The following is a 27,122-nucleotide window of genomic DNA, read 5'->3' on the forward strand; positions in this document are numbered from 1 at the left end:
ATCTTCGGGAATGAGAAGGCACGCTGCAGACTCGCTTCTGGGCGCCTCACCACACAGGAGATGCTTAACGAGCATTTGCCAGGAGCCCGATATACAGAAAGCTCCGCTCATGATCCCGACTCTCAATTTGATGCTATTGACGGGAAACCAAACCTTCAGGTCCTAATGATGTGTTCCATAGTCATTTTAGTGGAGAGTTCACTTACTTTTCAATACCTGTTTTCATTTCTCCACCATGCGAGTGTTTTGAAGAGTAATGAATAAATAAAAGTTGCCAACCAATTATGGCCATGAGGCTGTGTCTTTAAATTAAGGCAATGTTAAGAGAGAAGTGTGCAATCAGTAGTGTCACCCCTGTAGTGAAGTCAAGGTTTGCTTTTAAGATTTTCCCCCCACATTAACTAGTTTTGTGAACCAAAGTTTTAGTCACGAAGTGGAAAGTGATCTAGATAACCTACACAGGATTATGTAGGTGTTTTTGAGACAGCGGAGAACTTTTTAAAACTCTGCAGACATGTTAAGATTCTCTGGCTGTAACTGTCTTTAGCCTCTAAATACTGAGAAAAAAAAAATAAAGCACAGGCATTAACTTTTCGAAAAACTTAAATCAGAGGCTGAGGATGTAAGTCCGTCAGTGGAGTACTTGTCTCGCATGCCGGAAACCTGCCTGGCATTGCCAGCGCTGCATAAGCTGGGCATGGTAACACCCACCTGTAACTGTGGGCACTGAGGAGGTGGAGGCAGAAGGATCCAAAGTTTCAGCTCACACACAGCTACAGAGTGGGGTTGAGGCCAGCCTGGGATACACTCGGCCATGTCTCAGAAAAATGTCACCCATATTTTCGTTCATTAGTGAACCCAACGGGGTCAAGACTTCAATGATGTCCTTCACCTACTGTCTCCCACGTCCTGGTTCCCCTCCCCAGACAAAACAACTTTGTATTTGGTCTTGTCTTCTTCAGAGATCCACTTGCTGGTGTCCCGTCTTCTGTTACTGCGACAACACATCCGAAAGGCCTCAATCTCTGGTTACTGGCCCTGGTGCCATTGGGCTTTGCTAACGGAGAACATCATGACAGTGTGCATAGGAGGATGTGTTCACAGCATAGTTTCTGGGAAGGGAGAGCTGGGTTCCAATATACTCTAAAGACATGTCTCCAGGTATCTTCATTTCTTCCGGTAAGATCACCTCTTGAATTTTCCACCATTTTCCAAAGTACCATAGGCTGGGGGTCTAGCCTTCATTACCTTCTTCACGTAGGTGCTTAGGAGACGTTTATGCCAACCACACACTCCTTGTAGATAAAAGTGCTTCCAATCATGTCTTTGACCTTTTCAATATAAATACTGCCCTGTTGTGTTTACATTCTGTGATGATTCTGCAGTGTTATCTTTTCCATTGATCAATATGTCTAGAAATTATTTGATATCCATGCCTGTCTTTTTGTTACAGCACCAGAAGGACTACATCACAGGTGGAACACAGATTATTCTCAGCTTCCTGTCTTCTGACTTACAGAATCCAGAGTTTTTTTTTTAAATGGGCTGTTCATCAGATCGGATCTGTCTTTGGATGCCCCATGAGGATTTTGACTGGAAGTTTATGGTCATATTCTTGTTTAAAGAATTTCACACTGTAACGTTCACAACTACATCCCCTAGAGGTTCCCTTCTGCGCGACTATTTCGATGGTTTACCCAGGCTTTCTCTTTGCACCATCAGCAGCCTTGGGCTCTTTCTGGAGACACTCATCTCCTTAGCAATGGCCTTGCTGGCTCCCTCTGCTTTTGGTCTGTGAACTGTTGGTGATGCTGTGGTGCTGATCCTTTAGTCCTTTCCTCTTTCTCCCCCCAATGCCTGGCCTGCCTTCCAGCCTTCACAGAGCATGGGGTTTATCTCTCTCTCATCCAACCTAGGAGACACTTGTGTGTTTACTGGGTAGATTTGAGCACAACAAATCTCCTTGTCTACTCAGAACTTTGTTCCTTTGATTCCTGTGACGTCATCTGTCCTTCTTCCTTCCCTCCATCTTTATTTCTCCTTTTCCTTCTCTGGGTGCTTGTCTGATGTCCTCTTTCTAGTATTTCTTCTCTTTCTTGCCTTTACCACAGTGGTCAACTTTTCCCAAATCTGTCTTGAGATGACTTTATCTAAACCAGGGCTGTTCGATCTTTCCTGGCAATGGCTAGATAGCTAATATTTAAGCGGTGTGGGCTATGTGATTCCTGTTCCCACCACTCATCTTTGTCACAGCGGCAAGAAAACAGCAGTGGGTGGCGTGAAAATGAGTGATTTTTGGCTGTGTTCCCATAAAACTTTATTTTAAAAAAACATAGGCTGGCTTGGGCTGGCAGGACAGAGTTTTCTGGCTTCTCTTTTTAGCTCCTGGCTTCAGTTCTGCATGATAGCATTTTTCTGTTCTGTAGACTGGTGCCTCCTCACAGGGCTTCAGTATTTGCAAACATTAAAGACTCAGGGCCCACTTGTGGCTGCTTCTTATTCAGAACCTTGGCAGGAGGCTTGTCTCCCAATGACATTCCTGTCCTTGTGACTAGCAGTAGGGAGTGAGTGCCAGGGTTCATCTTTGATAGGAGGGGCTATGCTATGTTGAAGTTGAGTCAACATGGACTCTGGAGCCTGGCTGTGTGGCTTGAAATGTTGGCTCCTCCAGTCACTACTTCTAGCATTTGTGAAAAATGATGCTTTGACCCTCTGCACCTTCGGCTGTCAGAGGGAGACACTGGTAACTTAGCCTTTATGATAAATGCTTCGGACTGACTTGACACATGGTAGGTGCCATGCAAATGATTGTGTGCCTGTTGAGCTTGTTATTACTTCTGTCCCCTCCACTAACAGACAATCAGCGCAGGAGTCTTGCAGTTGTCCTACCAGACAGCTCTTTAATTTTTCCCATTCACTTATTTTGTGTGTATGAGTGTTTCACCTGCATGTATATATGTGTACCATGTATGTGACTGGTACTCAAGTGTGTGCCTGGTACTCATGGAGCTAAGAAGAGGGCATTAGGTTCCCTGGAACTGGAGTTAAGGATGGTTTTGAACCATTGTGTAGGTGCTAGGAATTGAACCGGGGTCCTCTGTAAGAGCAACATGTGCTCTTAACCACTGTCCTGCTTGTCCAGTAGCACTTGAGCATGCCTATTTACTTTATTTCCTTTGCCAACTTGTCCTTCATGAGGCTCCTATGTGTTCTTGTTCTCTTGCAATCCACTCTCCATAGGGGTCCTAGATGAATCTTCCAGGAAAGCAAGTCTGTTGATATGACTTGCCTTTAAAAAACATTTGTTTTATTTTTGTGTGTGTGTATGTGTGTGCACCTGTGTATGCACATCTCCCATGTGTATGCAGAAGCCCAAGTAGGTCAGAAGAGCCATTGGATCCCTGGAACCAGAGTTATACGTGGTTGTAAGACATCATTTGGGTGCTGGGAACTAAACTTGGATCCTTTATAAGAGCAGTCACTGTCACTAACTGCTGAGAAATCTCTGTAACCCCATGACCTGCATTTTGGGGATGCTTCAGGGTCCCATCAAGCCCACTGTAGCCAGGCACCTGTGAGAGGTGATAACTGGCGTGCTGTGCTATGAAATCCAAAAGCCATGCAATCTATTTTATACAAGAAACAGAAGGCAAGGCACAGGACAATATACACTCAGAAGGGCTTTGTTTTAGCTCATGTGTGAGTGCTATGTGCTATCACATGCTATAGCCTTTTGCAAATGTAGGCTTTAGCAGTTCTTGAACAATAGGAGGTAGTTGGGGCAGATGGAGTTTTACTTCACTACAAACTATCCTTTCAGTGCGTACCATATTCCAAACCTTCCTGTAGGGACAGGCACTTGCAGCGGCAAATGAAGCAGCCATTTTCCTGGTTTTACGGAAGGTGAGGATGAAGAAGGAGGAAGCCACATTCCATTAACAGAATCCTATGCCTACACCTGCATTATGGAGTATAGTGGCAACCAACTATCTATTAAAGTCAAATCAGACACAAGAGCAAAAACGTGTGCAGTTCCTTAGTTATGCCAGCTGCATTTCAAGTTCTCATGAGCCCCATGGGATGAGGGTTGCCATACGGGAACTGCAGACACAGAACTGTATCACTATAGAAAGTTCTGGACATGGCTGGCTTAGATGGTACTATTTAGGCTGAAATCTTTCTTTAAAATGAATAAGCTAGTCTCGGTCTGGGTTCGGGGAAAGAGATGAGAGCCTTGGTGGGGGAGCTTTGCCAACGCAGAGGCTGTGGGAATGCAGATAGTTTGGGTAGCAGGAAGGATGGGCAGTCACTTCCAAAGATGGTAGTAGGAAGAAAGAACAGTTGATGACCACTCTGAGCTCTATCTTAAGAGGGCAGAGGAGGAAGCCATCTTAGACAGGTTAAGAAGATGTGTTACATTGTCAATGTGACAAGAGGGGTTTGCTTTGCTTCATGATCTCAGAGGTCTCAAGCAGTGGTTGCTCGGTCACACACAGCGCTTGGGCAGAACAGCATGGTGGGAGGAGCCTGTGGGAGGGAAGTATCTTCACTGTCCAGGAAGGATGAGGGAGGGAGAAAGGACAGAGGAGAGAGAGAAAGAGAAGAGAGGATCAGGTATTATCAAAGAACAAGCTCTCTAGTCACCTACTTCTAGCTAGGCTCCACCTCATGAACCCTACTGGTTTCTGAACCTCTCACCAGCACCACCAGCTAGAAGCCCCCCATTCTACACATGAGCCAGGGGAGGTTACTGTGGTGATACATTGTATACTCTAACAAACTTGCCTGAGGATCAGAGAACAGAGCCAGCCACTAGATTAGACATAGAGGCCAGCTAGTGGTGGCACATTCCTGTAATCCTATCACTCAGGAGGTAGAGATCCCCGTCTGGATCTCTGTGAGTTCAAGGCCACACTGGAAACAGAACCAGGCAGTGGTGGCATACACCTTTAATCCCAGTACTGGGAAACAAACAAGCCTTTAATGCCAGGAAGTGATGGCAGGGTAGAGAAAGGTATATAAGGCCTGAGGAAACAGGAACTAAAGCAGTTCAGCTGAGACCCTTTCTGGTGAGGACTCAGAGGATTTCGGCCTGAGGAAACAGGATTGGCTGAAGAATTGGTGAGGTGAGGTTGGTTGTGGCTTGCTCTGCTTCTCTGATCTTTCAGCTTTTACCTTGATATCTGGCTTTGAGGATTGATTAATTGATTGATTGATTGATTGATTGAGACAGGGTTTCTCTGTGTAGTTTTGGTGCCTGTCCTGGATTCTCACTCTATTGACCAGGCTGGCCTCGAACTCACAGAGATCTGCCTGGCTCTGCCTCCAAGTGCTGGGATTAAAGGTGTGTACCACTGCCACCTGGCGCTTTGGGTTTTTCATTAAAAGATCATTTAAGATTCAAGCAACAGGATCCTTCACACGAAAACCAGAACAGAAGTTGTGTTGCTATTTCTTCCTAAGACTCAAGAAGAAACAAAATTTACAAATCTTAGGCATCTCCTGAAACTTACAAGATCCAAAGGCCCTTCCGCAAGGTTATGTAAGCAGTAGCAATGACTGGGCAGAGGAGACTGAAGGCTAGGTGAAACAATGCTGCCTGAAAGCTGTGCAGGAGCCCCAGGGATGCAGTTTTCACCCATGCTGAGTGGGCTTTCCAGGGGCGCAGCTGCTTTTGAGTCATCCATGCTGCTGTAGGAAACCCCTCACTTATCCATTTATAAATAACCCTAATAAATTCACTGGCTCATTGGGCTAGACTTGGGTGACTTTGTTTCTTTGCTATATCTTCAGTGCCTTATCTGAAATGTTATAGATAGATAGATAGATAGATAGATAGATAGATAGATAGATAGATAGATAGATGGATAGATAGATGGATAGATAGATAATGTTCATACCTGTGCAGGAAAAGTCACACAACACAAAGAAAGAGTGGTTTTAGGGAGGTTCTGTTTAAAAACAAAGGAAAGTCAGGTCTAGTGGCATATGTCTGTAATCTCAGGTCTCAGGATGCCAAGGCATGAGGAGAGAGAGAGTTTGGGGCCAGCTAGTCTGTATACAAACTCTTGTCCATTGGACTATGAATGGAAAAAGAAATTGTGGTCTACATATACAGTGTGGTTTTATTCAACCACAGAGAAGAGAAAAACTGGGTCATTCACAGGAAAAAGGATGGTACCAGAGAGCATCATGTTAAGTAAAATAAGCCAGATTCAGAAAGATGAATAGAACATGATTTTTCTGATATGTGGAATCTAGATTATTTTTTAAAAGGCATGAAAGTAGAATAAGAACTGCTTGGGCAGAAGAAGAGTGCCTGAGTGTATGGGGGAGGGGAGGGCAGTGAGCAACTGATATGATACAGACATGTGAAAATACCACAATGAGCCCTATCATCTTGTGCTAAGCATACACATACACTAACAAAAACAGCAACTTGGCAGAGCAAATCAAGTAAGAAGAGTTCAGTGACATATAGTAGACTGTAGAAGATGAGAGGCTGCAAGATGGAGAGATAGGTGGAGAAGGGAGGGACACCAGAAGAGGGTGGGATTCCATAGGAAGAGAGAGGAGAGAAGAGACAGGGGAAAGAGAGGGAGAGGAAGCGAAACAAAGAGACCAGTGGGGAAAAGAGAGGGAAGCCGTTTTCTCTGGATAATCTGCTCCTTTTGGGCTAGAGAATCGTTAGGTTACCTGTGTCATCTTTAGCCTGACATGCTTTGTTTTCCAGTGTTAATGCATGGGGGATTTGAACTGTTTAGTGTTCGTTTGTTTTTTAGAAAATGCTTAGTGATGAAAGCTGAAAGTCATAATTAAAATGATATTTTTGAGTTCTCATTAGGCATGTCCCTAAGGGCCCCCACACCACCCCATGTGCCAATGGTAACCCCTACCTGGTGGCTTTTCTTAAGTATATTGATTCCCAAGGAGCAGCTGATAACGTGGCTTGACTCCACATCAAGTATATTTGTGTCCAGCAGCATGAGATGCATCCTCTTTCCAGTTAGGAGAGCAGTAGAGATAGAGAGGTGGCTGTGAGCTGGGGCCAGTGAGCCAGGGATAGTGACCTAGGGCCAGTGAGCTTGGCTTCTATGATCCTGGTGAGGTGATCTGCTCACCTGCTCCTTTCCCATCTATCAGCTGAGAAGGCTGCCCTGACTCTATGGTCTTTTCCATCTAGAGGCTGAGATGCAAACACTCAGGCCCAGGAATGCTCTCCTGTCCCCTTTTAGAAGATCAGCAACTAGATTGTCAACTGTTGTAGAATATTATTTTAAGGTGTGTTACATTTGTTTATGCTGTGGAATATTTGTTTAATGATGCAAAGATGTGTTGCATTCCTTTATGTTGCTTTATTTAACTCTGTGAAGCTGTGTTACTTTGCCTGTCTAAAACACCTGATGGTATAATAGAGTTGAATGACCAATAGCAAGGCAGGAGAAAGGATAGGTGGGGCTGGCAGGCAGAGAGAATAAATAGAAGGAGAAATCTGGAAGAAAAAAGAAGAACAAGGAGAGGAGGACGCTAGGTGCCAGCCACCCAGCCACCCAGCCACCCAGCCACCCAGCCACCCAGCCACCCAGCCACCCAGCCAGCCACAGAGTAAGAGTGAAAGTAAGATTGTAGAAGTAAGAAAAGGTAAAAGCCCAGAGACAAAAGATAAACAGGATAATTTAAGTTAAGAAAAGCTGGCAAGAAACAAGCCAAGCTAAGTTCGGGCATTCATAAGTAAGAGTAAGCCTCTGTGTATGATTTATTTGGGAGCTGGTGGCAGGCCCCCCAAAAGAACAAAGAGCCAAAAGAGAGAAAAACAACACCCATGTCAGCCTCAGAGTTGTGTCTGAGAGACAGGAGCCATGCTGATGTACCTTGAACTGGACCAAATAAATAAAGGTCATGGAGCTGGGCAGATGGCTGAGTGGGTAAACTACCTGCTGTGTAAGCACGAAATTTTGAATTAGATCCCCAGAACCCACAAAAAAAGGGCAGTCATGGCAGTGTGCTTCTAACCCTAGCACTGGGGAGGCAGAGACAGGAGGATCCTTGGCACTCACCAGTGAGCCAGAACAACTTACTTGGTGATCTCCAAGCCAAGTGATGCCTCAAAAAGTAAGATGGACAGCGCTTGAAGAATGAAACCTGAGGTAATCCTCTGGCCTCCACATGTATGCATGTACACACTTACCACACACACATACACACACACACACACACACACACACACACACACACACACACACACACTCTTAAGAAGTAAAGTCTTAGTCTTGGCCAGACATGGAACTCTCAGTTTGGAGACTGAAGAAGGCATTTGGCTTCGGTACAGTCAGGACTGTGACACAGCTATTGGCTGGACGGGCTGGGAAGACACCGTGGTGGAGGACAAGGACATAGGTGGAGGACAAGGACATAGGTGGAGTGATGCGGCCTGGTAAAGAAGACTCCTACAAAGGAAGCGCAGGACTACAGCTTGGGCTGCTGCCTTCCCACAGAGGCCCAGGACACTTCCATCCTGAACCCAGGAATCCAAAAATGACTGGGGAGATGGTGAGAAAAAAAAATTGCATTTTGATGAAAATCCAATTAAAGGAACAATTAACTGGGCGCTTCCTCACACAACACCGTGCTTGATGAATTCTGGGGGCCTGCTGAACGGGATGGGCCTGTACATCGAAGGAGTTTATAGTGAGGGGGTGGAGCAGGCAGTGGAGGGGTCCAAGTAAACAAGCAGGGGTGAGGTGAGGCTGTGTGTGCTGCTGTGGTGGCATGTCAGTTTCTTGTGCCTGAGGATTAAAAAGAAATCCACAAAGGGCAGTCTCGGTGACGCCCCCCTCCAGCTCCTCCGACAGCCCCTGTGCCCTCAAATGCCCTGCTGCAGGAAAGGGAACTGAAAACCTTTGGTAAATAGTGACTTTCCTCCGTAAATCATATTTAAATGAGACAGCTGTATTTTTGTACTTAGTGCTTAGCCAAATCCTATTTAATTAACCTACTTAGACTTGTTGATTGAGGTTAATTAGACCCTGGGATTGATGTTAATTGCCATTGTAAACTGCCAATGTTATAGGCAGCACATTTTGGATTTGGCAAAAAAGAAAAAAAAAATATTAAGGTAGAGATCTATTTTTTCTAGCAGGCTTATCTTTTGTTTTATTCTTCCCATCCCTTCACAGATAGAAAAGCATTCCCTTATCCCCAGTTGCATTTGCTTTTGTTTGGGCAGTGGCTTATTAAAAGCTATGATTCCATTTGGGTCCCTAATTGCTTAGGTATGACTACAGATGGCCTCTTATTATTCCCTCTTTCCCACCTCTTTTCTCTTTCTGCCCCCAGCATATGCACATAACGTGTAGGCATACACACAACGCACACACAGATGTATGCATGCACACATGTGTAAGTGCACACTCATGCACATAGGCACATACACAGTGCACAAATATGCAAGCATACATGCACACAGACAGGTACATACTCTGCAATCTGTTTCTTCTAGGTATATTCTCTGAAGCATTGCGGCTTTTTCCCCTGGCAGATGTGTGCTGCTTATAGAACACTCTGGATTTATAAAGAAAAGAAGTCACTCTGGTAAAATGTGTGAGCTTGAATGTGGTCTGAGAGGACACAAGGATAGAGAAATAAATACAAGACAAAAGTTCACACTCACGGTGACAATGTGCAGGGGTACCACTGTGCTTCCCCTGTTTTCTTTAGAGCCAAGTTTAAATTTAGGAGGAGAGGAAGGAGGAGAGAAGGGAGAGGGCAGGAGAGCATGCCAATGCAGCATAGTCTTAAAATTCTGTTAAACTGATCACAGCGCCGTCCCCATCTGTGTGGGTGAAAGAGGAAAGCTAAGGGCCTTCTAAGTAGAAAACAATGCTATTTTCAACAGAATGTTCTTTTAATTTAGAAAATTTGATTAAAATTATATTTTCTTTGAAGCTGATTAAACCTCAGTGGGAGCTTTAAAATACCCAATGCTGGGCTAAATATCATGTAAATTCCTCCTCCCGCTCCTTCTCCCCGCTCCCCCTCTCCCAGTACCAGCTGCTCTTCTACTCAGTTCAGTTCAAGAAGCCTGTTGTGTGAAGATGCCCCTGTTCACATGTACATAGACATGAGTCTAGGTGAGTGCAATTCTGGATACACGCATATAAAATATCTAAATGAACACGTACTTGGACCTCAGCTGGGCTGCTGTGAGTGTAAAATGCTCACCTCCTTCTGGTCACCACTTCCCCTTGCTCTTCATTAGTGACCTGTGACTCTCCCAGTCTATTCCTGGGAGTAAATGCAGCAGCCCACCGATCACATGCAGTCAGCAAGGTGACAGAATCATTGTGGACTTGTGGACTTGAATCCCTCCGGAGCCTTGTAGTTGTGAGATCTCAACAAAGCAACAAAAGGCAATGGGCGTGTACGTGGGTGGGCAGGTCATCCTTTTGAATTGCATGTATTTATGTGTGTGTTTGTGTGTTTGTGTTGAAATCCTGCCTTCCAATTTCAAAAGTCTGGGTAATAAGCAGAATGCTAACATTTCAATCACCCATTTTGTGACCTAGAACTTTAGAGTGTCCTTGTTGCCATAACAACACACCCCATACCCAAGATGGAGTGATTTGTAAGTAACCGAAGTTTATTTGCTCGGGGATCAGAAGTCTGAGAAGTTGAAAGTACTGGAAGGTCTGCTGCCTGTTTCCCCCCAGGATGTCTCCTAACCACTGTGCCCTTGTTTTCCAGTATGGAGAAAGGCTGTGCCCTCACGTGACAGAGGGCGAAAGGGTAGAGAGTAAGAGTGGGAAGGGGGTGGGATGGGGAAGTGAGGTGTTGGTAGAGGTGCAACCAAAGTGAAGATAAGCTATGTGGAAACCTTCCAACCCAAGAACGATTTCCATTATAATGTATAATAGAAGACAAGTGTCGTGAAAGGTGAGTGATGGAATTCTTGAGGTTAACGATTAACTGGAGATAGGGGTTTGGGAGAAGGGGGTGCTAGTGGGCAGGTTAGCTAAAACTAAGGGTGCATGAAGAAGCCTAAGAGGTGTCCACTAGCTAGTAAGTTAATCAAAATACATAGAATATATAAAAATATAAATAAATTTGAACCGTGTATAGGTAGACAATGCCCATCCCAAAATGCTGGCACCCAAAACAATACAAGTAATTGTCATGACTTTTGGTTGCCCACCACAACTAGATGGCTAGACTCTATTACTACAGACAGCCTCACTTTGGATGCAGGGCATAGAGGATCAACTTCCAACTTTCCAGGAAATCCCCTCTGTGCTACCTGGCTAATATGGCCCCAGAAGGTGCTGTAAAGGATATGGCAGGTAGAAAAGGCAATGGTAGTCTTACCAAGTGCTTTAATACTCACCTACAGACTAGATGTGCCTATAGATGCAATAGAGGGAGAACTGTTATAACTAACGGATCTTTTATAGTATTTGGGACCTGCTCTACACGAGGTATTTTATGCTCAGTACTGTAACCTGTTTAAAAGCCATGACTGGGAAGTTTATAGGCCCTGGGGTGGGGTGAGGACCTACTTACTACTGGTGTTTGCTAAGTGGCCATTCTGTCAAACGGCACTGCTGCCATGAATCACTGCAGCTGTGGTCACCTACACAAGACCTGTGCAAGACAAAGCCATTCAAACTCCCAGCATGGATGGGATCTTGTGACAGCTGGAGGAGCTATTGGCAGTTGATGGCTGTAAAGGGAAGAGAGTCACTAGCCTTTGGGGACTTGGACTCAGGTATGTTGTTCAAGCCTGAATGGAAAGCTACACACTCATGGACATGTGGGCAGCACTTAGTGGACTCAGGAGGTTGTTATAATAACAGACAAAGAAAAGGTGAAGTTAGGCGGGATATGGGGAGGGGGGGACTAGGAGGAGTTGGAGGAAGGTAGTGGTAGATGGATACAATCAATTTATATTATAAATGTGAATAACATTTTCAAAGAATAAAAATAGTATTAAAAAGAAAAACTATGTGAGGGCTGGACTCTCCTTTTACAGAGGCTTTGGCCCTACCCGTGGAGGCTGTCAACTCTTTCTGTCACAGTCATATGGCAATGTCCAAAGTACACTTCACTCTTTCCCTAAAGCCTTGTGTTGAGGTTCCCAGTGATAAGCTAGTTAATGTTGAGGTGTTTGGGAATCTTACATTGGCCTTCAGAATGAAGTTGGGCAACATGAGGTATCACAAAGCTCTCACTAAAGTGGGTTCATTCAGTCTCAAAGAATCCATCAGGAGTATTCTCATTAATTTGTGAAGAAGTACTATTTATTTATCTATCTATCTATCTATCTATCTATCTATCTATCTATCTATCTATCTATCTATCTATCTATCTATTTATTTATTTATTTATTTATTTATTTATCTATCTAGAGACAGTCTAGCTCAGCTGGCCTGTAACTCCCAGGGTAGCTGAAGATGACTTTGAACTCCAGATCTTCCTGTTTGTATCTCTTGAGAGATGGGATTACAGGTGTGCACCCCCAAGCTCAGTCAATTCAGTGCTGGGCAAGCTCTCTACCAACTGCACTATGTCCCCATTTTCATTTTTATAACACTTTCTAAGCATCCTTTAAAAAAAAAAAGGCATATTCTACTTAGAGGGCTTTTATGTTATCTGTTTCAGCTTGTGTGGATGGGGACAACATTATGGTCATCTGTCTACTACTTAATATTCAGGCCAAGTCTCCTGACTGGTATGTTAACACCTTATAAAAGGCTTGTTTATTTCTGTGTGTATTAACTTAATGGTTTAAGTCCTAAAAGCAGATTTTCAGTTTCTGATCTAAAATCTTCACAAAGTAGGTTCTTATTATTAATAGAAGGGCTGCAAGTATTTCCATGTTTATCCTGTCAACATTCTGCATCATTATTCTGTGCAAGGCCTTATGCTCAAGGATGGGTTTTCAGAGAAGAGACTGGCCTCTGACCTTGGGAAGCTTGCTGGTCTCAGCAGGGAGAGCTCAGGGTTATGGTAGTCTGCTGGAGACAGGACAGAATGACAGCTTAGCTGAGAGTCTAAGGAGTTAGCTGCAGTGTTTCCCTTTCTTACCTTTAAAAATGTGAGTGCACGTGTGCGTTCGTGTGTGTGTGTGTGTGTGTGTGTGTGTGTGTGTGTGTGTGTGTGTGTGTGAGCTCGAGCACATGCATGTGTGCATGGGGTTGTGTGCATATGCATGCATGTGTCAGAGGTCAATCTCAGATGTCATTCTTTGGTAGCCACAATCTTGATTTCTGAGAAAGGGTCTCTCACTGCCCTGAAGCTCACCAATTTAGCTTGGCCAGTCAATGGTGTTTCCATCCCACCATACTGTGCTTGCAAGTCTATCTCACCATATTTGGCTCTTTAACCTGAAGATGGAACTCAGGTCCTCAGGCTTGTGTAGAAACTGAGCCATCTCCCCAACTCCAAAGCAGCAAAGTTTCTTGGACATGATAACTCCAGAGGATTATCTAAATAGTAAGTAGGGATCAGATGAGGGTTGGGCCTTTAATTTAGGGAGACACTTAAAATACAGTCATTGTTCTCATGCTTACCAATCTCACTATGCCATGTTTATTAAAGGCCCCAAGTTGATTAAGTGGGATGGGTAGCTTTAATTGTCAAGTTGGTCTTAACAACTAGAATCACCTAGAAAAAGAATCTCATCAAGGGATTGTCTACTTGGGTTGGTCTGTGGGTGTTTCTATGGGGGAGCTTTTTAATTACATTAACTGATGTGGGAAGATCCAGTTCATTGTGGGTGGCACCATTTCCTAAGGCAGGGGGTCCTGAAATGCATAAGGCTGGAGACACTGAACTAAGTATAAACAAGGAGGTGGTGAGTATAGATGTGTTCATTCATTTCTCTTTGCTCTTGGTTGTGGTTGTGGTGTGACTAGCTATCTCAAGTTCCCGCCTTGGCTTTCTGACAATGATGGGTGGAACCTGGAGTTTTAAGATGAAATAAAGGCCCTCTCTCTAAGTTTCCCCTTTTCCCCTAAGTTGCTTCTTATCAGGATATTTTATCATAGCAACAGAAATGAAACTAGAAAAAATATAAACAAGGTATGCTTATATCTAATTTGTGTTTTTTCTACTTGCAGGTAATGCTTGACTTGATGACTGTGATGTACATTCACGTGTTGCATGTCTGCATTGCTATCCACTAGGAAAATTTCATTTGAATGACAACTAGCCACTGTAGACTGAGAAGGACGAATAGAGTTAAAATTGTAGGTAATCTAGTTGTTTGCTTTGTATTTCAATACTAAATTTACCTTTAAATAGCCAACAGAGATGTGTTTATAACCTCTTGGCCTAACAAAATAAAATGAAGACTTTCACAGAGAGAAACAGACTTCTTGATAGTTAATTCTGAAGGCGTGTATGTGTGAACTTCTCTTTGAAGGGTTTGCTGTGGGTACTTTCTGAATCATGGCTGTTTCTGTGACCTTTGACTAATAGGAGTAGGCACTTCAAGCCTGGCAAGATGGTTTTGGCAAGATGAGCATGTCATGGTTTCTGTGGTTGACTGAGAGACTTCATAGTTTGTCATACATCAGATATCTGGATAGCAAAGCTAGACCTTCCTTGTGAGGGCCAAGGAGCTTTAGTTGAATACTTCTGGTCTGAGGATTATTGATTGATAAATAAAACACTGAATGGCCAGTAGCCAGGCAGGAAGTATAGGCAGGACAAAGAGAGAGGAGAAGTCTGGGAAGTGGAAGGCTGAGGCAGAGAGACGCTGCCAGATGCTGCTATGACAAGCGAGATGTAAGGTACTGGTAAGCCATGAGCCACGTGGTAACTTATAGACTAATAGATATGGGTTAATTTGAGATATAGGAACTAGATAGCAAGAAGCCTGAGCCATTAGGCCAAACATTTTAAATAATATAAACGTCTCTGTGTTTATTTTATAAGTGGGCTGCGGGACTGCCGGGGCTTGTCGGGAGCTGGAGAGAAACTCTCCAGCTACACTTCTTGGCTGGGGATGCCATTGTAGTCCCATCTTGGACTTGACTAGGGGTTCTTTAGCTCTGATTCTGTAATTAAAGAGCACTGATCCATGCTGTGGAGCATTGAGGAGGTGTCTTGTCTAGGACATGTGGACAGCAGGTACTCACCAGCTGGCCAGCTTGGGTATGGGAAAACCATGCTGGGATTCCTGCTGTATACTTGGTTTTGAGTGCTCACACCTCACTACACTGGCATTAGCTACACTGTGCACCAGCATACAACAAAAGCAGCCTCTAGGGAGGAGTATGGAGATGGTGTGTTCATGGGTTTCAGTAGGATGTTCTTTTCATGGTAATTGGAGGTAAGGACTAGTACTTCCTTCAAACCATTTCATGTTCACTGTGGTAAAAGCACATTTACAACCCATCTAAAATCTGTATTAAATTATTCAGAAACTGGGGCTGGGGAGAGGGCTCAGTGGGCAAAGTGCTCACTGCACAAGCTTGAGGACCTGAGTTCGGCTGGTCCACACCCTGTAGAAGTCCGGTGTGGTGGCGCGTGTTTACAAACCCTGCTCTGGGTGGGGTGGAGATAGTAAGAGCTGGTATACCTTGGCCACCCAGCCTAGCCAAAGCAGCAAGCTTTAGGTTCAATGGAAGATCCTTTCTCAAAAATTATAAGGTGAGAACAATAGAGGAAGCTGTCTGGATTCCACCTCTGACCTTTGCATGCACAGATAGGTACACACACACACACACACACACACACACACACACACACACACACCACACACCACACACACACATACACACACCACACACATACAAACACACACACACACACACATACACACACCACACACCACACACACACACATACACACACCACACACATACAAACACACACACACATACACACACCACACACCACACATACACACACACACACCACACCACACACCAAATAAGCAAATAAATATTATTTATAAACAGAGGGAGAAGGAGGCTAGAGAAGAGCAGCGTCATCTCTCACCATCGAGGTTACGACTGAATGTGTTAGAAAATCGCTGCCGCCGACTCAAATCACTAGGCTAGCAGCATATTATGACCAAGCTGTGCCGGGACATCAAAAAAGCCAAGACTCCATATCAGGGTGCATACTCCGACCTGTTGACAGCTCCTACCCAGGAAGTCAAAACTTACCATGGATCAGGTATCATGACAACTTAGCTTTGTGCTGCTGCTGCCGCCGCCGCCGCCACCGCTACTGTGGTAAAATGTGAGAGAGGGCACGCGGGCTGGAACACGGCCCTTGAATATTGCATGTCCAAGAGAAACTCACTTGCAGACCTCCTTCCTGCAAACATCTCCAGTTGAAGAGGGGGCACCACGTGCACACTTGAATCACTCAGCAGCTGTGGAGGCGAGTGGGCACAGGGTCGTCTTTGACAGGGTCACTCACCGATCACAGAGCGGGACCTGAGAACTTCTGTGGTTTAGTCATGAACATGTGGAAAATAAGCAGGCAACATGAAATTTAGATGTGGATTTCTGCCTCCAGATTGAGTTTTCTTTTTAGGCGTTGGGGATGGAACTCATTTCAAAAAGCTGAGGGAAATTTTGAATGAATTTAAAAGTAAATGAATGGAAAATACTCACCTAAGTGTTAAATTGCTGGTCATTATGCAACATTCACAGACTGTAGAATCAGCTCGAATTTAGAGGGAATACAACTGAAGGAGCCTTCTGAGTGAAATAAATGTAAGTAGACATTGATCTAATTTGTGTGGGGGGATCTTTAAGCTGCTGTGAAAAATCCTGAATGTTCCCAACACAAAGACATAAAAATGCCTAAAGTGACAGATATACCTTTTAGTCACTCCTGATTGTTACATATGGTAGGCATGTTTTTAAATACCACACTGTATCATATAGTACTTACAGTCATTATGTGTCAACTAAAATAAGAGAATTAAAAAAAAATTATCCTAGCACTTGTGAGGCTGGGGTGGGAGGATGGTGAATTTGAGGGTCAGTTTGTACTTCTTAGTGAGACCATGTGTCAAACAAAAAGATCAGATTTTCTACCTAAGGTTAAAAGACAGAGAGGCTCAGGTGCCTGACTCTAAGAAGTGCTTGTTCAGAAGCTGCTTAAAACTTCAGCTCAGTTCTGGTTTCTAGTCCAGAAAACATGGTGCCCAGGGGCTGGGTCTCCAGGGAATGCAGGGGTCGTCAAACATATGGAAAGAAGTCTCTTTGATGGCTTTCATTTAAACTCTCTGTGCCCTCCATGCCAACAATTCTGGAGATGTTTGGTGACATCATTGAAGTTCAGCAACCAGCCAGCTGTGCCACACAAGGACAGTGTCACAAAGGGGCAGTGTGCTCTTTTCCCCAAGATGCCCTGACAGGGTGACCACTGTGTGGATGTGTGAAGAGCAGATGGTTAGAACCCCTGCCCTCTTCCCAGAGCCCCTCCCTGCTCAGACTTTGCCTGAGCATCCTCTGGGTTCTCAGCTAGTGCCAGAAGACCTGGGGCTGTGTGTCTGTCTGTCTGTCTGGCTAGTTCACCCTTAGGAACATAGAGAACCACCTCCCACCCCCCAATTGCTCATTTCCCCAACTCCTGCTAGGAGGAGCTGTCACAATTTGAAGAACTACAAGCATCGGGTCGCTTTATACTTTAATCCATAAATAAACATTTCTGCCTTTGAACTTCATTAAATTTGGACATGTTTTCATTTTGAAGCTGTCTGGCATCCCTATCATTCAGACATATAAAACTATAAAACTAGCAATTAATTTAGGTCTATTGGAGTACTGGTGGTCTAGCAGCAGTGAGTTTATGCCAACAAAAGCAGATGGAAACCTCAGACTCGGAGACATAACACTTAAATAAGAAAATTACCAAGTCTTCTGCGCAAGGAAGAGGGGAGGTTGTCTTCTACTTGTTCCTGGTGGGATCCATCAGCCTTCCCAACTTGTTTAAAGAATTTTGGAGACAAGGACTCCCCAAAATTTATTTCCTCCAAATTTATTCATGTGAATAAAACAATCATTTGATGAAAACTTAAAATCTAAACTGTGAACTGGCTGATCACAGATACACTGACAATATTTGGCCATATGTGGTAGTTCACATATATAATCTCAGCACTGGCTAGGTTGAGAGGGAAAAACTGTGAGTTCAAGGCCAGCTTGCTCCAGTCCTGTATATGTGTGTGGGGATGTGAATGTGTATGTGAGAGTATGTGTGTGTGTGTGTGGGGGGGGGTAATGTGTGTATATGTATGGGTATGTGCATGCAGATGTGTATATATGTGTGCATGTACATACATTTATGTGTGTGTGTGTGTGTGGCGGGGGGATCTAAGAGACTGTAAGTCCTAAAAGCAGGGTAGGCCATCTTTCAAGCACATGAACCCATGACAACAGAGTGGGGAGATGTCCCAGTCAGGAAAATGCTTGCCTCACCAACATGAGGACCTGAGCTCAATCCTCAGAATGTGTGTAAAAAGCCATGTGTGGTGGCATGTACCTGTAATGCTAATCATAGAAGAACAGAAAGCTGAGACAGAGATTTCTGGAAGCTCACAGGCTGGATCACCTGCTCTGGGTGGTAATATTCCAAGCCACTGTCTCAAATAAAAGGCGGACAGTACCTGAAGACCAATTTGTATCGGCCTCTGAGGGTGTCTTCTGACCTCTATGTGAACAAAGAACCTATGTACATTCACCTTCCTGCCCCCAATATACCCTGAAGATGACAGTTAACTGAAAAATGATTATCTACCGACTGTGAAAGCCAGACTCCTAGGCACTGTTTGGCTTCCTCCTAACTGATCATAAATAGCATTGCAACTTCTCTCTTGGTCCTCTGGACTCCTTTTTTGGATGGAGAGAGCCAGTTTTCTGTGGAAGAATATTCTAGCAGTCCTCCAGGGAGGCCCAACCAGCAGTCAGCAGGATCTTGCCAGTGTGGTGTGTGAGGTCCCAAGGAAGTGGCTCCTCCAGCCCGGTGGCTTTTTCAGATTCCTGGTGGCTCCAGCTGGCATCTGCTGCCACTCAAGAAAGAGCCAGTGCCAGAACCATCACACAGACTGTTCTCGGTTCCTGTGATTTGTGATTACTTTTGGTTTTAGCAGCTAAGTTTAGGGAGTGGTTTTCTGCATGATGGCAGACAACAAACACATTGAGTATGTGGTACATGTCATGTGCTAGTTAAAATGGTTAGCAAGAGTGGCCATGCCTTTGGCTTCCCAGAGTTCATGTACTGTCAAGGAGAGAGTGAGGGACCATAGAAATGTGGGGCCAGATTTACTATTTTGAGCAAGAATTTAGGCTGAAGCCAGTAAAGACGGAAGACCAAGAAGTCCAGGCTCATGCCTCTAATGCCAGCACTGGGATTACTACTTCATGTGTGTGCAGGTGAAAGTACATGTGCACACACATGTGCATGGCTGTGGAGGTCAGAGGTCAGCCTTGGCTTTCTTGCTACCTACCAGTTTTTTGAGCTGGAGTCTCTCACTTGCAATTAGGCAAGGGTGGCTGCTGGCCAGTGAACCCCAGAGGTCTCTCTGTTTCTATCTCCACAGTGCTGGGATGGCAAGTGAGTTCCACCAGGCCCCACATTTTAAAAATGTGAGTTCTTGAGCCAAGTGTGATAGCTAACGCCTTTAATCCCACCACGTGGGAGGCGGTAGCAGGCAGATCTCTGTGAGTTCAAGGCTAGCCTTATCTACATAGTTCCAGGACAGCCAGGGCTAAGTAGAGAGACCCTGTCTCAAAAACAAAACAAAATAAAACAAAGCAAAATTGTGGTTCTTGGGATAAGGCAGAGGTCCTCATACTTACAAATCAAGTATCTTGCCAACTGAGCTATCTCCCAAGCATATCTTAATCACCCGTGTGAATTATCCACTTTGTTGGGCACTGTGAGGTCCAAGCTGCCCTGGAGCCCAGGGAATAGGGTTTCACTGTGTATACAAAATATGCATAGATGACCTCCAGAGCTACTTACTGTCTGTCCATGCTGTGCAGCAGGAGGGGGGTGATTGAGCAATTGGAGGATGAGGGGTCAGTGATCACATTAAAGCTTGACTTATGCTTGCAATGTGCTTACCATGTGCTAAGTTGAGGACTGTACATATTTTTGTGTGCATGTACATATGTACATGTGTGAAGGTGAAAGGCCAACCTTGAGTGTTATTTCTCAGTAGTCACACACCATATTTTTGTAGGGCAGGGTCTCTCACTGAGACCCTGGGTTTGCCAATTAGGCTAACCAGTGGCCATCATTTTTGTTTCTGTTGTTTGTTTTGTAGGTGATTGAGATCAAACACTGATCCCCAAGCTTGTGTATGCACTTTACATATTGAATTTCATCCCTGATTCCCAATATGACCCATGTCCTAATTCAATTAGTACAGCATGTACCTAGGTAGGCAGTAACAGCATTTGCCTTTCACAAATAGGCAACAGACACACAGGAACTAAAGTAGATACATACCTTACACTGTTCAACACAGGTCTATATGCATACCTTACAATGCTAAACATGGGTTTACATACATGCCTTACAATATAAAGCACAGACGAAGTCCTGTAGATTTTGTTTTTTGTAGTTGTATCTTACAATAATTGTCTGAAGAAGACCAAAAACGTCCAGGCTGAACTGGGAACGTTCTGGAACGACACAGCCAGTCTTGTCTACTGTTTTCTTTCTATCAGCATGTTTTGAAAGCCAGAGTGCGGGAAACATTGCCTAAAACCAAGGCTGGCTTCAGTTCAAGGCCTATTTCTAGACCATAGTGGTTTGGACCAGGTTGAAGGAGATTCTGGATGTTTGGATGCAGAGGCAAAACTAAACCTCAGCAAACTGAGAAATGACAAACAAACCTAAGATTTTCAAATTATGGGATGGCTTCGGAGCCATGGGCAGAAGTCCAGGCAGCCAGGATGTGATTCCCAGGCTTGTTTTTCTGTTTTGTTTTTAGCCTCAGTCTAGAGGCACAGTTTTTGTCTTTTCTTATTCTCCTCTGAAGTACAATTCCTACCTGCCTGGGTCTGTCAGCAGTAGCAATTAAAACAACTTATTTTTGTCAGTTTCCTGTTAAAATGCTACTTAAAAATGCTGACCCAGGCTTTCAGTAGCTGTGCTATGGAAAGCATCCTTCTTTTGTACTTGTGTGGGAGAGCACACATGTGGGGTACATGTGGGAGCAGAGATCGAGCTTGGGTATTGTTCCTCATGGTGCCATCCACCTTGTTTTTTCATACAAAAGCTCTTTATTGGCATGGACTTTGCCCATTAGGCTAGTCTTGCTGGCCAGGGAGCCCCCTGGAATCCTGTCACTGAATGGCTAGCAATGGGATTATAGACATGCACCAGCCTGCCAACATTTTCATAGGGTCCTCACGCTTGCAATCAGCACTTCACTGACTAGGACAGATCTCCAACCCGTGTTCCTTATACATTCAAAAGCTACAATGGTTTAGGGTTACTAATCATCATATATACTCGAAATAGCTATCATACAAGTTAATCAGTGATGAGAATAATTGAATGTAATGTAATCAGAATCACTGCACCAAATTTTTCTTGAGCACCTCGTGTGTATCAGATTCACAATGAGCATTTGGGGGTGGAGGCGGTTCTCACATGGGTCCCATCCTTAGGGAGCTTATGGTGTTTGAGGGGAAGAAGGGAATTGACAAGCTGAATTCCTAATGCTTGGGGTCTCTGGTGCTGCTGAGAGCAGCAGAGCAGCAGAGAGGTGATAGGTGCTGTCAAATACATCTCTCCCCAGTTCCCCACCCTGGCCGCTATTACCCTGTGTGAGTTTCACAGAAGAGGAAATTGAGGTTCCTGAGACGGAAATGGCAATCTGTGACCCGAGTGCTAATGTCTGTCCTCAGGCTTCCCCACATGCCTTGCTCCCAGTTGTAAGTCTGTGAGCTTACTCTTCTTATCTGAAAACCACAGGAAAGCTGGGCTATCCACCTAGAAGGCCCATGTGGGGCCCAGCAAGAGCCCTGGATGCTTTCTGCACTTGGAGATGTAGTCTTGGAAAGAGGAAGGTGATGGAGGACGGTGGGCCAAGCCCCTTCCTCAGGCTGCTGGTTGGGGTTTAGGGAGGGCTTCATGTGCACCCAGGGCTACCTCTGTCCTGTGCAGAGAGATGACTGGAGACTAATATGTGTCATGGATTTTTAATGACTTGGATTTAAAAAGTCCCTTCTGAAGGTAAGGAAAATACCCCATTAATTGAGTCCCGCTGCTCAGCTTCCTTTCCAATGTGGTCCTCAAGTGAAATATGGCTGAAATATCAGCTGTCAGATGATGAATATTTAAAGAAAATTCTATTATGCACCCAAGGTTCACTCAGCTCAGTAATGAGAGTAATGAGGACTCTTACCTTTAGGGAAAGGAAGTGAGATCACTCTTGCCACTTACCAAGGCTGGTGACAGGCATCTGCACAGAACAGGGGCCATGTCTGGGGAGCTCACAGCTTCCTGTCTCTACTTCACCTGATAGGAAAAAGAACCCTTCAGTCCTTGGGAGTGCTACCTGTGGCAGAGGACTGCCCAATATAATTTTTATTTCCTTGGCTGATTGTTGAAGTAGAATCAGTCAACTGATAGATGAGGTTTAAATATCAAACAAAAATTAAAAATGGATCCCAATTCTATGTGTGTTCTCCATCCAAGCCCCTTGTTGTCTGAACAGGGGACATCACAAGGACAGGAGAAGGGCCATTCCAAAAGGTAGATACCGTTCCTCCTCAGCATGGATGCTCTGGGCAGATGCCCAGGAGTCTGATTCTCTTCTCGGGAGACAAAGATCATTTCAGAGAGGTGATCAGAGAGCAGAGATCATCCTGCCTGGGGAGGAACTCCAGTGTGAGCCTGCAAGGATGCTTGTTCCCAGGCCTCTTATAGTTTGACTCAGGCTGCTAAACTTTCCCTTGAGTTTAGAGTGCAGATTTGGGCACCAAGGGATGGAAACACATAGCTTTATGAGGCTCCAGGGAATCGGCAGAAAACACGAAACACATTCTTACAAAGGAGGCAAGCAGACTAGCCTTTTGCCCTCAGCCATGTTCATGAAGGCATCACTACTAGTCCTGCAACTGTGGCTGGCCAAGCTAAAAGGAAATGCTGGTGGGTTTCATTTCGAGTTCATATAGCTGATGCCTGGGATGGCTACAGAGCGATCCCAGGTCAAAGGCACCCCATGGCCTTGTCTCTCATGTTACATCCCTTATCCCCTATGTGCTTGTGAGGTGTAGTTCCCAGGTTGTGATGCCAGTGTGAGACACACGTGGGTGTCAAAACAGGAGGAGAAGGAGGAGCTGAGATGTTAGTGAGCCCTGGGAAAAGCTCAGGGAATGCTTTTCATTTTTGTTTAGACAGGGCCTCACTAAATAGCTCAGGTTGTCCTTGAACTTGCAGTCTTCTTGCCGCGCTCTTCCAAGTGCCCGGATCACAGGTAGATACCGCCACACCTGTCTTGGTGCACTGTAAACCTGACACAGAGAGTGTGCACTGTGGGTACCTGTCAGGCATGTTATAGAATATTTAATTCTCAGTGCAACCAAAGACAAGTGATTACTTTATAAGTAAAGTCAATGGGCTCCAGGAAGGTAAAGCCACACAGCTTTAAAAGCAGCAACTGGGTTGGGATAGATCACCTAGTTGTCAGATGGATGGCTGGGGCTGCTATATTTCTATGGCTCCTCCTTTGTGTCCCTTCTCCATACTCTGTCTTGGTGGCAGAAGGTTTGGTATTGTCTCTCTGGGCATTTCAGGACCCCTCCACGTGGCCCTTTGTCTTCCTCTTCCCTTCCATAGGCATGTCTGGACATTAAGTCTAGCAAACCCCAGGCAGAGGGCCTTGTCTGGAACTCCAGTCCTGTTTTCTCCTAATCCTTTCCTGGAATGTGGAGGGAAAATGGTCCTTGGGGTCCAGAAGAGGAAGCAAGGAAGGGAGGAGAAAACACACTCCAATTCCTGCTTCCAGATAATGTGCGTGGGAACTGGCCAAGGAGAAGCCATTCTTAAGCCAGGGGTCCAGGAAAGGATTGTTTGACCTGAAAATGTACTTAACGTGAAGAAAATGGCTGCCAAGTTCTGCCTGGGAAGTCAGATTTAGAGCCCAAGAAGAGAGGTCCCAGGAATGAGGGATTTTGAAAAAAAAAATATTTTCATAGCTGAATCTGTTTCTCCACAGTTTTTACCTGAACTTTGGCAGATGTTTGAAACTGAGGGAGCTGCCTGTTGTTACTTCTGTTATGCTTTCTCTACCACGGAGGTATACAGTGTACCATATAATAATACCACAGTAAACACAGTCATTAAGGAGCCGTACATCCACCACGAGCAGCAGTTATGTGTGCTTCTCAAGCAAGGGAAGCCCACTCCTGGCCTGTTAAAAGGTCTTGTTCCCTAGGCTCTTCCTCAGTATGTCTCATGGCACCTTGGGGTGGATTCTAAAGTCCCAGTGTACCCTGCCTTGACCAGGATCAGGCCAGTTACCCTAGTGGCTCAGTATTGGTCCAGTGCTCACTCACATCCAGTTCATTTGAAGCGAGGAATGTGCTAAGCAGTTTTAGTAAAGCTGCATGTTCTGAGTACCTTTAATTTCACCATGAAAAGACTTTCAGATATTTATACTACTTAAAAGTCAGTAGTTTGGCCCTTAAGAGATAGCTCAGTTGCTTGTAATCCCAGTATTGGGAAAGGCAGAGAGAAGTAGATCCTTGGAGTTCTCAGGCTACCCAACCTAGCCCTCTTGGTGAGTCCCAGACCAGCGAGAGACCCTGCCTCAAAGAAGCGGGAGAGAGGGCACCTGAGGAACAATACCTGAGGTTGGCCTCTGGACTCCATATGCAACCACTCACAGGTATGTGTGCGTGGTTTCACCAATGGAAATGAATTTTGACATGGTATTAGTGAAGTTTCTATTGCTGTGATAAAAAGAACATGGCTAAGACAAGTTACAGAGCAAATGTTTATTTGGGCAGATGGTTCCAGAGGGTCAAGAGTCCATCACCATCATGGTGGGGAAGCATGGTTGCAGGTATGAGTGGTGTTGGAGTAATGAATTGAGATCTCACATCTTAAACTGCAAGCAGGAAGCAGAGATCAAACCAGAGATGGTGCAAGGTTTTAGAGAACTCCACGTCCATCCCACACCTCCCCTGGTGACATAATCCCTCCAGAAAGACTACATGTTCTAAGCCTCCCTGAAAAGTGCCACCAACTGGGGACCAAGCATTCAAATATCTGAGACTATAGGGGCGGGGCATTTATCATTCAAACCACCAGATACCGAGTGTGTGTGTGTGTGTGTGTGTGTGTGTGTGTGTGTGTGTGTGTGTGTAATTTGCAGAATGCCAATTTTGCTATGATTTTTTTTGACAGAGGGTTTCTCTGTGTATTCCTAGCTGTACTGGATCTCGCTCTGTAGACCACACTGGCCTCGAACTCACAGAGATCCCCCTGCCTCTGCCTCCTAAGGGCTAGAGTTAAAGGAGTACACCGCCATCACTTAGCATTGTTATGTTTTTATAAATTGTGGCAAAGTTCACTCAATTTAGCGTCATAACTATCTTAGGCATTCAGTTGGATAGATTACGTATACACTGTTGTGTGAGCATCACCACCACCTATTTCCAAAATGCTCTTCATCTCTACAGTACAAGCATTGTGTCTGTGAAACACCAATTCCCCATGTTTTCCTTCCCTGAGCTTCTGGTGACCATCTTACCTGTAGGAACTGGGCTGCTTTAAAGGTGGAACCATACGTTTGTGTTGTTGTGACCTGTTTCACTTTGCATGAAGTCCTCAAGGCTCCTGAACGTCATGGCGTGTATCAGAATCTTTCACTTTCCCCAGGTGGGAACATGTTCCATTGCACATACATACTCCGTTCATCCTTGGGTGTACACAGGTGCCTTCCACCTTTTGTAAGCAACACTGCAACACACAAATGTTAAAATGTCCGTCCAAGACCCACCCTTAAATTATTTAGGATGTACAGTCAGAATTTGGATTGCAGAATTATGTGCTAATTTATTTTTAATTATTTAAAAAGTCATAGTACTATTATAGAAAATATTAAGTGTGTGTTTATGTATATGTACTTGTTTGTGAGTGTGCACATATGAATGTGGGTGTGTGCATGCATTCATTATCTACAAATATTATTTTTCAGGTGCCTTTCACCTTTGTTTGTGACCTGGTCTCTCACTGGCCTAGAACTTCACTATGTAGACCCAGGCAACCCATTCCACAGCCTTTTAGAGAGCTGGATTACAGGCATGCTCCACTTCTGCCCAACTCCGTGTGTGTGTGTGTGTGTGTGTGTGTGTGTGTGTGTGTGTGTGTGTGTATGTGTGTGTGTGCACATGCACGTCGGTAAGTATCTAAACTCTGGTCCTCATACTTTCAAAACAATTGCTCTACTTACTGAGCTATTTCCCCAGCCCAGGATGTTTAGTTAAGTTATTGATGGTGAAGAATTTGTGTTTGCTGCCTCCATGTGTGGTCCCTGCCATGGAGTACTGCTGATCGCTGGCTTTTCTGGGCTATACATTCCCAAGAGCTCTGAGAGGCCAGCCTCGTGCAGAATGAGAGTGTAAGCTCACAGCTCCCCCTCACAGTGATTATACTCAGATTAGTCTCAGCACTTGGAACTCTCAGCTATGTGGCATCCTGGACTTTAAAACAGAATAGGAAGCTCTTGTACTACCCACATCTAGCCTGCACACTTCCTTATTTTCTCTTGCTTTGTGCTAGTTACTTGAAAAAGTCAAGGGGTAGGAAGGAGTGGAAGGGAGACCTGGTATCGGGTACAGCGTCTTGTCTTTGTCCTACAAGACAACCCTGAACAAATGTACTGCTTTTTAGTCATTGCACTGTGAGGCTCCTAATGGCATCCCTTGAAATGCCAGCACTCAGAGGCTGAGGCAGGAGGATTTTGAGTTTGAGGGTTACATAGTAAGAACATGTACTAAATAAACACACACTATCCCCCAGTAATCTCACTAGTGTTTGTGTGGCTCAAATAGAATAAGATGGCGTGGGGAAGCCCATGTATATACCTTTTCTACACAGATACTATCCTGTGGTGGTATGTGTGTTTTTGT

At 44.7% G+C, this 27,122-nt stretch overlaps 1 long non-coding RNA gene across 1 annotated transcript; it reads left to right on the forward strand.

The window, feature by feature from the left end:
• Positions 1-3,118: 3,118 nt before the first annotated feature.
• On the forward strand, positions 3,119-14,251 carry LOC121829476 (uncharacterized). The gene is made up of 2 exons (XR_013051420.1): positions 3,119-12,724; positions 14,115-14,251. It is a non-coding gene; the product is annotated as an uncharacterized LOC121829476 (long non-coding RNA).
• The last annotated feature ends 12,871 nt before the right edge of the window (positions 14,252-27,122 follow it).

The sequence above is a fragment of the Peromyscus maniculatus genome, chromosome 5 (genome assembly GCF_049852395.1).
Source record: "Peromyscus maniculatus bairdii isolate BWxNUB_F1_BW_parent chromosome 5, HU_Pman_BW_mat_3.1, whole genome shotgun sequence".
NCBI classification, from domain to species: domain Eukaryota; kingdom Metazoa; phylum Chordata; class Mammalia; order Rodentia; family Cricetidae; genus Peromyscus; species Peromyscus maniculatus.